The sequence below is a fragment of the Scomber scombrus genome, chromosome 5 (assembly GCF_963691925.1).
Source record: "Scomber scombrus chromosome 5, fScoSco1.1, whole genome shotgun sequence".
NCBI lineage: Eukaryota > Metazoa > Chordata > Actinopteri > Scombriformes > Scombridae > Scomber > Scomber scombrus.
Window position 1 is genome coordinate 9,685,513 of NC_084974.1, and position 13,013 is coordinate 9,698,525.

General features: G+C 41.0%; 1 long non-coding RNA gene across 1 annotated transcript; it reads right to left on the reverse strand.

Annotated features, from left to right (window-relative positions):
* Positions 1–5,103: 5,103 nt before the first annotated feature.
* Positions 5,104–10,762, reverse strand: LOC133980204 (uncharacterized). The gene is made up of 4 exons (XR_009925163.1): positions 10,153–10,762; positions 9,632–9,790; positions 8,128–8,165; positions 5,104–7,564 (listed from the first exon to the last, which is right to left on the reverse strand). It is a non-coding gene; the product is annotated as an uncharacterized LOC133980204 (long non-coding RNA).
* Positions 10,763–13,013: the final 2,251 nt, after the last annotated feature.

Here is a 13,013-nt window from a genome sequence, read left to right on the forward strand (position 1 = left end):
ATTTTCATTTTTTTTGCAGCCGCAGCCTGCAGGAGGGGCTTCGGGGATAATGCGAGCTACACACACAGACACACACACACCTGGGAGCTGAAAACAACAACAGAGGGTTTCAGAGTTTAATAAGGACTGCAGCGTTGTGTTCTTCTTATTTTAGTGTCAAAGGAAAAAAACACACTTGCGTCACTTCATGCCTCACATTGTAACTGTTATGCATTTGTCAAGCTTCTTTAAGATTTCAAAGATGTTGTGCAGTTTGTACTCTATATCTCTCTGTAGTAGTCAGCGAGCACACAGGGGTTGCTGCTCAGAGACCTGAAATTACCGGAAATATTGGCTATTCTGAGATTCTGGGTTCATCTGCAACATTTCCACATCAGATGCTGCACGTGGATGAAAAACTCAAACACATATTTACAGCCTCTGAATGAACTATCTTGTTTTATTTAAAGCCACGTTACAGACTATGGTCATCACTAGTGGAGGGTCGTCACCTGAACCTGCCAGACTACATAAACTGGCTCATGTGTCTCTCCCTTTACTACAGCCGTCATCCTCTCTGCATCACCTTTTTCTTACCTTTCACCTGCAACACCTCCACAGCACATCACCCACACATGCATGCATTGCTTGTCATGGCCCGATGATGCTGACCTACACAGTTTAGTTTTGATAAAAAGAGAAAAAACTGTGAACCTGCCCTTTAATAAGAATGCAATTATAAGTTATTAGTCCATGATTACAGTCTTATTTAGTCATATCAAGTGGATATCTGCCACATTTACATTTACAGTCTTTTTAGCATCAAATTCCCTCTTTGTGTTTCCTCCAACAGTGTTTTCCTGTTGAGCAGTGGTGGAAGTATAATAACTTTGACTTTGGCACTAAACATTTCTGTAACGTTGAAAGATATCTACTTGATTTGACTCATTTTGACAGCTGAAGCTCATATTATCTTTTAAATACAAACACAGAGGGATGATTATAGATTTTGTCTCCATTATGAAGGGATCTTTTAATGGTAATCATGAACAGGCGGAATGATTACAGCAAGAAAATCATGTGTTAAAGTTCATTTGGGAAATTTTGAATCTGTCCTTTAAAGTACTCAGAGGAATTAAGATTTGATCATTCAATGTAATAAAAAGCTCCAGAGTCGCTACTACAGTAAATAGACTGTGTGGTTTTAACATCTATGACCTAGGAATGCTTAATCATAACTTTGGCTTACTGTAAAATTCTAAGTTTCAAAGTCAACTCTTGACTTTGCAAAAACAGCATTTTTTTTTAAAATCTGTTTATTTGATGACTGGACACTTTGATGTGTGTTTATCTATAATTATTCATGACTGTTGAGCATCCTGGTCATCCTGGACACACACACATAAACACAATGTTCCTCATTCAGCTGCAACCAGAAACCTTTGTTACCTGCCTGTGTCACTTTGTCTAACTATCCACTCAGAATAAAAAAGTAGATATGAGCTGTGATGACAGGAAATGATAACTCAACAACTTTGTCATTTTAATCCATTTCGGATTCATTTAGATCCTAGTATCAACAATATAGTGTAGACATGCTGCAGGCTAACGGTGTGTTTGGAGGGTAAACATGTTCAATTCAAATCATGATCTGCTGCATCAGTAATTAAATCTTATTTAAACATAATTTGGCTCGTTTGTGGATTTTGTTGACTAGCTGCAGAGTCTCTCGGGGATGAACTCGCTCCTCTCTCATCTCTCCAGTGGCTGCTGTTATCTCTTCTCACCATCAGGATTTATCTTATTAAGATGTTCTCTCTGGTACTGACAGCAGCAGCAGCCCAAAAAAAAAATGTCTCCTGTACCTTAGGAAGGTAGGGGGAGGAAAGAAAGAGAGAAGGAGGGAGGGAGGAAAGAAGGAATAGAGGAAGGAAAGAAAGGAGCGAAGGAAGGAAGGAGGGAAGGAAAGAAGGAGGGAGGGAGGAAGGACAGAAGGAAGGAAGGAAGGGAGGAAAGAAGGAACAGTCAAAACAGACGGGGTCAATTTGACCCGGGAGGACGTTAGAAAAGTTCTATGTCGCTTTTACAGGAGATTTTATTTTCAATTGCTCCACAAGGTCTCTCAATGTTTCTGCATGAGCTACTAAAATAAGTTCTGAGTGGCTCAGACTTTTCTAATCCCTCACGTATCATTATCTTAATCTACATTACAAGTTATTCAAGGATCCAGTACATGATAAAAGAACAGAAAGCTTAGCAGAAAGTCGACGCACGTCTCCTCAGTCTCCCTGACAGCACAACACCACCTGCACAGTCTATTAATCTAACAGATAAAAGAGGTGATATAGTAAGTAAGTGTAACATTAAATGAAATACAATATGACCTCTTGACAGCAGAGCTTTTTATAGTCAAAAAGCAGCAACCGACCGACACCTTTGATGTGATCGCTGCTTACTTGCTTGCTCGGTTTCCTTGAAAACAAAACAGAAGATGAAGGCTTCGGAGGCAGAAATGATTTTGTGGGGATGAAAAAAAAACCGCATTGTGAATATAAAGTGAACAAACAGGTTCAATCGATTGCACTTGTAAAAGCCTGACTAAAGCTCATCAGCGGTGGATTTGGAAAGTTTTCACACCGACGAGGCAGCAGGTTCTGGCAAGGTGAGCGAGTTCAGAGAGCAGGGTAATTATCCAGATCTGGACTGATGCCTCATGCAGGTAAACACTGCAGGTGAATGAAGAAGGTGCAATGAAGGACACTAAGCATGGTGCCTAAATGTGTGTGCAGGTTAAAAAACCATGAAGGATTAATGAGCTATGAAAACAATTATGAGAGAAAGTGTTTCACATCATTGGGCACAGAGAGAAATTAAACTAAGAGAGTGGTCAGTATAAGAATAAAATCTTTAAAATGACATGTGATGGTGTAAATACTGAGCTGAAGTATGTTGCTTCAGGCATGAGTCCAGCAAACGCATCAGCCTGCTTGCCAGAAAGAAAGAGACGACCATTTGTGGAGCCATTTATCCCATTTCATTCCCTTTTAAAGCTGCGTGTGGGTCCATTTTTGAAATTCTAAAAACGGAGTTGATTTGCTATTCACATCAACAGTGGATGAAGTGCACAGGCAATTTCCAAACATATCTTGAAATAAATTAACCCAAATTCAAAGTGGCAAGTCTAGTGAACATTTACCGGCTCTATCGGATCCCACAAAGATTTACTCCCTGATTAAATAACAGTACTCGCGGCCAAAACACCCTCAAACCCCATTACGTTTTTTCCCAGCTCAGTTTAAAAACTGAACCTGCCACACAGTTGAGTTTTAAAATGCAGCAAGCATGGAATAAAAAGAGATAACGCACTAAAATTGATGATGTCAAGTGCTGTATTTGCTGCTGTGCTGTCCAGTTTGAATTTTTTATCTCTTGCTTAAACTTGTGATTAGAATATAGTGAATGGAAAGTGACAATTTTAATGCAATGCAAATGGAACTGATATAAAACCAATTATCTTTCTCATTGATATTCAGTTTTATGTTGATGCCTCTAATTTACTTTAATTGTCTGTGTTGTGACTGGTCATTTCAATACTTGTATTTATCTAATTATATCATTATAATGATTGAATGTATCATGATTGAATGTATTTTACAGGGGTTTCTATTTCTTATATTGTATTAAGTTCTTGACATGGGTGGGACATAAGATACAAACCACACAGATGGGCTTTAGCTCAGCTGATTAGAGGACATTTGTTAACAGAAATTATGTCACTATAGATTAAAATCCTCACAGGTCATTTGTTGCTGCCTCTTTCAGGCCTGAACTTCACATTAAAGAAGCTCCGCAAGTTCTCTAATGCAGCCCAACATGCAGTGAAAGCCAATTTTAAGCGCCACTCTCTCACGCTGTTCTTCTTGTGTGCTCTGAGTGGGAAAGAAGGAAAAGGTGCATGTCCAGATATCTGTGGGATGCTGTTGTCCCTCACGTTGTGTTTGCCTGTTTCAGGATTGGTGCCACACTGTGCTTAATGAACATTTACATTTTTTATGTTTGGTAGCTGGCAGGTGGGCTGGCAGGTCCTAGCAGTTGGTGCACCAAGCTTCCCTGTAGGTCGACCCCCGAAGCTCATTCCTTCAATTTTAACTGTATCAACGTATTCCACTCATGCCCCTTCCTCTGAACCACACTCATCTTCATCCTTCTGCTTTTATGCAACTACTGCTATGACCTATATAAAGGCCATTTTAATGTGCGTGTGTGTATATTTAAGCATGTTCTTGTGTGTGTGTCTTCCCCGGTGGGCCTCCTGTGTCTGTGTGTGTGTGTGTGTGTGTGTGTGTGTGTGTGTGTGTGTTGAATGGTATAGTGAAGGTCTACTATGCGAGTCGCTCCCGGGGCTCTCCGGTGTGTGTCTCGAGGTACAGAGTGACCCTGATGTGTCAGCTCTGCTTAGAAGAAAGAACGGAGAGCTGGTGGACACCATGACTCACTAAAACACACAAACACACACAAGTTTGCTTAGCTATCCTTGTTAGGACATTGCATTGACTTTCATTCATTGTAGAGAGCCTAACCCAAACCCATAACCAATTCATGCCTAACACACCTCACCATGACCTCAGAAATGTTTTGCCTCTTAAGGACCAGGCTTTGGTCCTCATGGAGACTACTGGTACCAGAAAAAGTCCCTAAGAGGTGACAAAAACTTACACATACACACACACAGGAAACCTCCTCAAGGCTCTCCCTATGATCACCACATCCACCCACACCCTCCTGACATTTTTCCTCTGAGCACATCTATAGGCTTCCATGTTCATGGCTGCAGTGTGACATTGTCATGAAACCCGCCGGCCAAGGAAAAGTTTCTGTCCATATACATTTGTGTTTCCTGTTTATGTACACATGGCTGCAAACATGTACACATTACATGTTGTACCCTGTAGGGCAGATATGAGTTTGGTTGTGTTTGTACATTCATTTCATAAAAAGCAGTGAAGAAAAACAAGTAGATTACCATGAGGATGAGGCAGAGCTGCAGGACTTCAACCTTTTTTTTCTGAGAGTTAAAAGGACTATGTTGTATAATAACACGCATGTTCAGATACACACAACACACCTAGCTGAATGTGTTTATTAGAGTTTCAGAGATGCAAAAAAAAATCAGTAAAATGCAGAGTAAGAACAGAGACAGTAGAGAAAACATACACTGCTTATGTAAAATATTCATCACCACCACTTGTTGGACTTTTTATATTTTTACTACATTGATTCACAGTGGATGTAATTAGTAGACTTTTTGGCCATGATCAACAGAAAAAGCCCTCTACAAATAAATTAGTGATAAAACGTATTCGTCTACTTTTATCACGGCTGCAGGCGGAAGAGGCATAATAAGTTAAATAGAGATCATGAATCATTTTAAGTTAAACACACTTGAATCAAAAGCATTCAGTGAGAAGTTTTAAAAAAAGAACCAAATCGGGGAAATCGTACAAGACAATTTCCAAGAAACCACATCTACCTGTGAGTGTCGTTATTGTCCAGCTTTATAAAGAGATAACCCCAAAACAGAGTGAGAGGAACACTGAAGGAGCTACAGAAGGGGTGTTGAAGACAGTTTAATGCTATGATGAGCTTCTTGACGTTAAGTGGATGTTAAATGTACGCAAACAACTTAAATTTTTTTTTTTTGTAAGCCTTTTTCTAATTGTCAGCATCAAGAAAATACTACAAACTGTACATCCACTGTGATTAATGCTGTAAAATGATAAGAAAAAAGGTCAGAAACAGAGTATGAGTACTTTCTATAGGCACTGTAATTACAACACCACACAGTGGAGACTTCTCCCAAGTCCTGCTGAGGTCCGAGCTGTTCACACACACACACACACACACACACACACACACACACACACACACACACACACACACACACACACACACACACACACACACACACACACACACACACACACACACACACACACACACACACACACACACACACACACACACACACACACACACACACAGACACACACACACACACACCACATTTTTACAAGCACTGTGCCAAAAAGGTGTTAAGAACATTTAGCTGAACATCGTAATATCACCAGTAGATCAAATGTGTTCTACAGCACAGCATCTAGCGTACTCTGCTGTCAAAATAAATAAGAAATCTTTCTACAAGATCGCGAGATGGGGCAGTCCAGTGCAGCTGGTCTTTGACAGGTTAATACAGTTAACAGATTGTTTTTTTATGACTTTTACTTTAGACAAACATATACATTGTTTGGGCTCAAAGTAGAAAACAACGATGAAAGATGACACACTATAAACATGCTCACCAGTGTTTCAGGTAACAAAGATTAAATCCAATGCAAAGTCATTCAAAATCCACCACTCCTTAAATACTGCTGATAAATCACTGCTTGTGCACTGTGAACTGCCTCAGACTCACTTTAGTAAAAGGCCTGCAGAGATGAGGCAGTGCTGAGGACTGTAGGACAGGATGAAGAGACAGAGCTTAAACTAAGAGCAGTGGGACAGACAAGACTGCTGATAAGGTCAACACATTGTTTTCAATATGTAAACTCGATATGCAAATTGACCTACCTAACGTGGGAATAAAAGATAATGATAAAGTAAGTACGTCACTTATTTTATCACATCTTATGACAAACTATTGGCAAAAGAAGCCATATTGCGTCGTGACCTGTGACTTTCTTCTATTTCATTAAAGAAAAGTAATGTTTTTCAGCACATGCCTCTCCTTCATCCACTTCTCAAAAGACACACGTACAACTTGTCCACACACATATTCACAAACATACTGTATGCACAATCCGACACACTTATGCAGACAAATTAATTGACAAAATATGCAACTCTGGCCAAGGTTTTGCACAGTACAGGCAGACGACCTGCGAGGAAACAGACATTGATCCACCCCGTCAGGACACCGCCTCCTACGACATCAGCTTTGCTTACAATAGCAATTATTACATTTTGAACTGCAGGATTATCCTAACAATTCGTCTGTGAGCAACAGTATAGAAAGAGCTAAAAACGTCACAAAAATATAGATCAGAATCAGCATCAACTGCATGTCAATAAGCTTCTGTTTTCTATAAAAAAAGACTTTCTAAGCACTTAAGAGCTAGTGCCTTAGAATAACCTACGTCCTTTCTGAAAACAAACACAATATAGGATTAAACATTTCTCTGCAGCATGTTTTTCATGCTTCTGTCCCATAATGCAATGCAGTAAATACCACTGATCAATGTAACAGTGGGGTGCGGAGCCGGCGCCGAGCTGGAAGCATAAAGGAAATCTTCATGGCGATTGTAGTCCGTCAAACTGTCTCTTTCATTTTTTTATGTACATCAAGTCAAGTAAAATTCAATTGTGCAGGAAAACCAGTGTAGATTGTATTTTACATGTGATCTCGTTGTCCATTTAGTTTTTGGTCCAGTTCATGTTCAAAAGTGTCTCAGAGTCTGGTCTGTACAGCTGCAGAATGACGATGTTACTGGAATGTTGAGCGGTCGTCTGATGAGGCCGATCATCTGTCCTTTAAAAAGACGAGACATCCAGAGAGTTAGGCGTCCACATCCTAAACTTCTGACTGTATGCATATAACTCGTACAAGTTTGTATTTTCACTTAGTGAAACCAACATGCAGCCTTTATCCCTAAACCTAAAACTGGTTTCACCGCATTTTCAGACTCCCCTGGGAAGTCAAGCATGAAATTTTCCTCCAGACTACGAGTGTCTCGGAGCCATGGCAACCAGATATGAGGCTGCTCGTAAAATGTGGACTCAATAAGCAGCGGTCAAGAGGGCAGATAAACACAGATTCATAGCCTGAGATGCAGCCTGGGAGATAAACCAGCAGAGCACCTTAAACTCAGCGATAATGTTAATTTCAATGGTTAACTTATATGCTATTAAGAATCATCCGTGATAAGCCAGGATGCACTTCACTGTCTGCATGAAAACGTTGAGCTTGATGAAGCAATATTTTTCTCATATTTATACTGCCATATGACATATTTTTCTGAATGAGTTGGACATTGCATGTAGAGATTGTGAGTTTCTAACCTAAAAACTAATGTGAGGGTGAAACTGTCTTACCTTCCTTGCAGCAACCATTATCGAACATCTCTAAAGAGCTGAAAGACAAATAAACAGGTTATAATAGAGAGAGGGAGATGGACAGATGGAGAAACTGGGGGGTGAAGATTGTGATGGACTGCAAAACTGCTTCAGACCAAATGTGTCTTGAGTTGTCTCATACATACATTAAAACACAAACAGAGAAATCGTCAGAGATGCATATTTATCTTTGGACGTATCAATATGCAATGAACCTCTCTCCCACCTCCACATACACAAACATCCTGCATAAATCCAGCTTCTGCCCCATCACCAAAGCAATCACACATGCTCTCACTCTCCACAAAAAAATGTTATCAAGTCAATACACTCAAGACGAGAATCGATAATAAAAAAAACAATGTGGAAGACAAAAACACAGCAACCCTGAAATCATTGTTATTGTCAAAAGGAGTAACGGCAGACTGAGGTGAATTCGAATGTGCTGCTGCAGTCTGCTGAAATCTAATGAGAGGTATGTGACGACTACGAAAACAGGAGGAGACAACAGCATTATCATATTGTGGACATCTGGTCCCAAAGCGCCAAGACGGAGTACAGATGAATTATTTTAGATTGCTGCACTCAAGTTTTTCTATGAAAATAAGAGAACAGATGGAAGGGAGTGATGCTGATGTTGTTGAACAGGTCTAGTCTGATGTCAGTGCACTGGAAATGTAGTCCAGCAAACCTACAGCGATTAGGTTTGTCAAATTCTTGCCAAGTATACAACTCTGTGAGCTGATATGGCAGCAGTGCTGTGAAACACACGGTTAGCTGTAGTTTGCCTGCAGGCATCAATTCCCTTCAAACATGTTCTGTTGTTTCCTGGTGTGTTGAAGCGAGCTCTGGCAAAGTCTTACCAGAATAACTCATGTAGTGACTCTGATTCAAACCACTTGAAATATGAAGATGCTGCAGTCAGCTCCTCTCTACGTTGTCTGGATTCTTAAAACATTTTTAGACCCTGGCACAAATTAGTAATTTATTCTCTTCTCCTGGAATCCAAACTCATGAAAACACACACTCGTGTCTCACAGAGAAAAGCCTCTTAGTCTATTTTTGGTTTAAACCCAGAATTTAAGAATCCAGTCATGATTAAAATCAAAGATAAATCACAGAACAGAGATGATTGATCCTGCTCAGGTGTAACCCCCAACTCTTGTCCTTCAGGATGGAATATTAAAAAGAAAACTTTTGAAAGACCGTTGCATGTTTTTTTGCAAGACTGATGTAGAGTTTTTCATGCACGATCTTATATCTCAAATATTCAAACTAAGTAAAACTCTGAGTTCTGGCCTCTAAATGTAAAGTACATATAACACAACTGGTGCAAGATCTGTGCAAATCTCTTGTGATGGTGAGGATCAAAGTTGAGGGTTTGGACCACCTGTTCAGCATGAATGTCTCTGATTAGCCAGCAGCTTCAGACTGAGCTGGCTGGGTGTCCTAGATTAGTCCCATGATTGGTAGGTTGACTCACAGCAAGCGGGTCTTGGCTGAAAGCTGCTACGCTGTTCCGCATCTCATTCTCACTGCCACGCAGCGGTATCAGTGACACGTTACCATGACGAGTATCCGGCAGCACACGGCTAACCCGTGTCTGCTGGAGTCCATCCTGAGGCCAAATGTTGCCGTCATACTGTAAGAGGAGAGAGAGAGAGAGAGAGAGAGAGAGAGAGAGAGAGAGAGAGAGAGAGAGAGAGAGAGAGAGAGAGAGAGAGAGAGAGAGAGAGAGAGAGAGAGAGAGAGAGAGAGAGAGAGAGAGAGAGAGAGAGAGAGAGAGAAAGTGATATTAAAGCACTTTGACAAACAGGAGCATATAAGAGGGAACAAGCTGAATGCATGTTCACTTTGCTGTGGTTGACTAATTACAAGAGCATGACCCCTCCTCCCACATATGACCGCTATTATCACATGACCACAGTCAAGGATGAATTTTGACCATCAAACAGCAAAATGGCAAGGTTCATAATGGTTGTGTGTGTGTGTGTGTAACCGCACCTGGATACTGAGAAAGGTAGCATACCACTCCCTCATTTCTGACTGAGTGTCACAGCAGAGATACCTGCGGATAAACAGAGAGTGAGAGAAACTGTGTGATAAGAATCAGGAGGTGGTATTGTGTGTGTGTGTGTGGGGTTTAGGAAGAGAAAACAGAGTAGACACTAGACAGGGAGACATTTGGAAACTAAAGGAAATGTGGAAAAAAGGACCAGAAAAACAAGAGAAGTAGAAGAAGATATTAACTAAAATTGACATATTCTCTCTTATGACACCTGGTAGTAGTGCCAAGAGCGTCAACAGTGAATGTGATTCCTGTTTTGTTTCTTTTAAAGATGATTTTTTCAGAATGCTTTTTGCCTCTATTTGACAGCCAGTGCAGAGACAGGAAATACAGAGGGAGAAATAGAGAAAGAGAGCGAGAGGGAAGGAGGGAGGGGGTTGTATGACATGTAACACAGGTCCTGCGGCCAGGAGCTGAACCGTGGATGTCGCAGTTATGTGGTATGCGCCTTAACCATTAGGCCACCAGGGCGCCCTGTGAGTGTGATTCATAATTTAAACTCCCAACAAAGAGAAACACTGATTAGGACCTTCAGTGTTTTTGTTTGTGTGTGCATCCGTGTCCGTGATGAGTGTGTTTGTGCCTCTAATGTCTGTGTGTGTGAACGTGCATATTTTATGCCACTCACGGTACCGTCACATAGCCCTCTGAGTCATCAGCCATGCTGTGGTGCTGAATAAATAGTCTTTATTTTATACAATTAATAGTGTTATGTGCACAGATTTAGTCTAAACAATTATTCGAGCGCTCTCCGCTGAGACACAACAAAACATTGATACACGCAGAGTTCACAACAAAACAGTCCACAGAATAGAGGTCGCCACAGATGTCAGTTTAGCTACGGTCGGGAAATATCTCACACATGCCAACACACACGAAATTGGGGACACAGCTTTTGTCCCCATTCGGACAAGCCATCCCCAATTAAATGGGTCTTTGGTCTGAAATGTGTCCCAGAAAGTATGAGAAGACACACACACACACACACACACACACACACACACACACACACACACACACACACACACACACACACACACACACACACACACACACACACACACACACACACACACACACACACACACAGCTCCTCCCTCTCCCAGGTTTGCATCATTAGGGCCAACAGAGCTCATTAGTGCTAGTTGGGATTCAAAAGAGGACAGTCACTCTATTCTAGCACGCATACCTACGGTTATAATACACAGTAATCTCCTACAATGCAATTTACTTTTCTGTGCAATTAACTAGGCTGCTACTTTAGAACATTATCAACAACTAGAGATTATGGTTTCTACGAAGCTGAAGCATAAAATGTACATACAATTCTGAAAATTCATCAGTGTCCCTGATAAAATCCTGACATTAAGAAAAGTTTGTTGGCCATAGAAGCAATAACAGGATAAAACTAAATGCATCATCATCATCCGTCGTGGTGAAGAGAGAGCTGAGCCGAAAGGCGAAGCTCTCGATTTACCAGTCGATCTTCGTTCCTACCCTCACTTATGGTCATGAGCTTTGGGTAGTGACCGAAAGAACGAGATCGCGGGTACAAGCGGCCGAAATGAGCTTCCTCCGTAGGGTGGCTGGGCTCTCCCTTAGAGATAGGGTGAGAAGCTCGGCCATCCAGGAGGAGCTCGGAGTAGACCCGCTGCTCCTCCGCGTTGAGAAGAGCCAGATGAGGTGGCTCGGGCATCTAGTTAGGATGCCTCCCGGACGCCTCCCGGGTGAGGTGTTCAGGGCACGTCCCACCGGTAGGAGACCCCGGGGAAGACCCAGGACACGCTGGAGAGACTATGTCTCTCGGCTGGCCTGGGAACGCCTCGGGATCCCCCGGGAAGAGCTGGACGAAGTGGCTGGGGTGAGGGAAGTCTGGGTTTCCCTGCTTAGGCTGCTGCCCCCGCGACCCGACCCCGGATAAGCGGAAAGAAGATGGATGGATGGATGGATTCCTCCGTGTGATGTGTGATTGTTCGCACATGCCCAGAAACTGTCGCCCATTCTTTAGTTTTTTTCTCTCTCAGGTTGCTCCATGTGTTATTTGTGTTGTCCACTCACATATTTCTCTCTGAAAGTCAAAATCTAGGGCTTCAAACTGATCTCAAGGCTTCATTTGCAACATGTTTCTCTACTATTCACCTCACTATATCAAAGAGTTGTCTAATCTTAAAAAAAAAAAATGCCTACTTTTAAGTTGCTATTGAATATTTGACTTATATTGAGTGTGCTTGTTTATGCATGTATTGCTTATCTTTTAGCTCATCTATTTATCCATTTATTTATCTGTTTACATATGATTATGTTCTTTATTGTACTTCATTTGCTGATCACTGGAAATCAAGCATTGCTGCCCGCTAATTTTATTTTTGGTTCTTTTGTTATTTTAACATTCATATAACTCCATAATGGATCATTGTGTAATATAGAAATGTCTGAAGTCTAAAACCCACTGACCTCACCTACATTTTTAAATTAATGCTAATATTATATAGTATGCTCAAATGGAAAATATTACATATGAAAAAAACACAATTAGTATTTCGTTTTTTATATTAGTTGCTTTATGTACTAATGCTAATGCTATTAACATGCACATTCAGCTTGAAGAACAGTCTGACAAACATTAGATTTTTGAGGTGGATCCCTATGTGGATACAATTTAAATGTATTAATTTAGGTAGTGTACTGAGGGTTTTTTGTGTGGAAAACAGCCAAAAACTACACAATTAGAGCAGTAACAGCGAACTGAAACAAACAATCAGCTGAAAGACACTAAAAGAGCTGCAGAGCTCTGAGA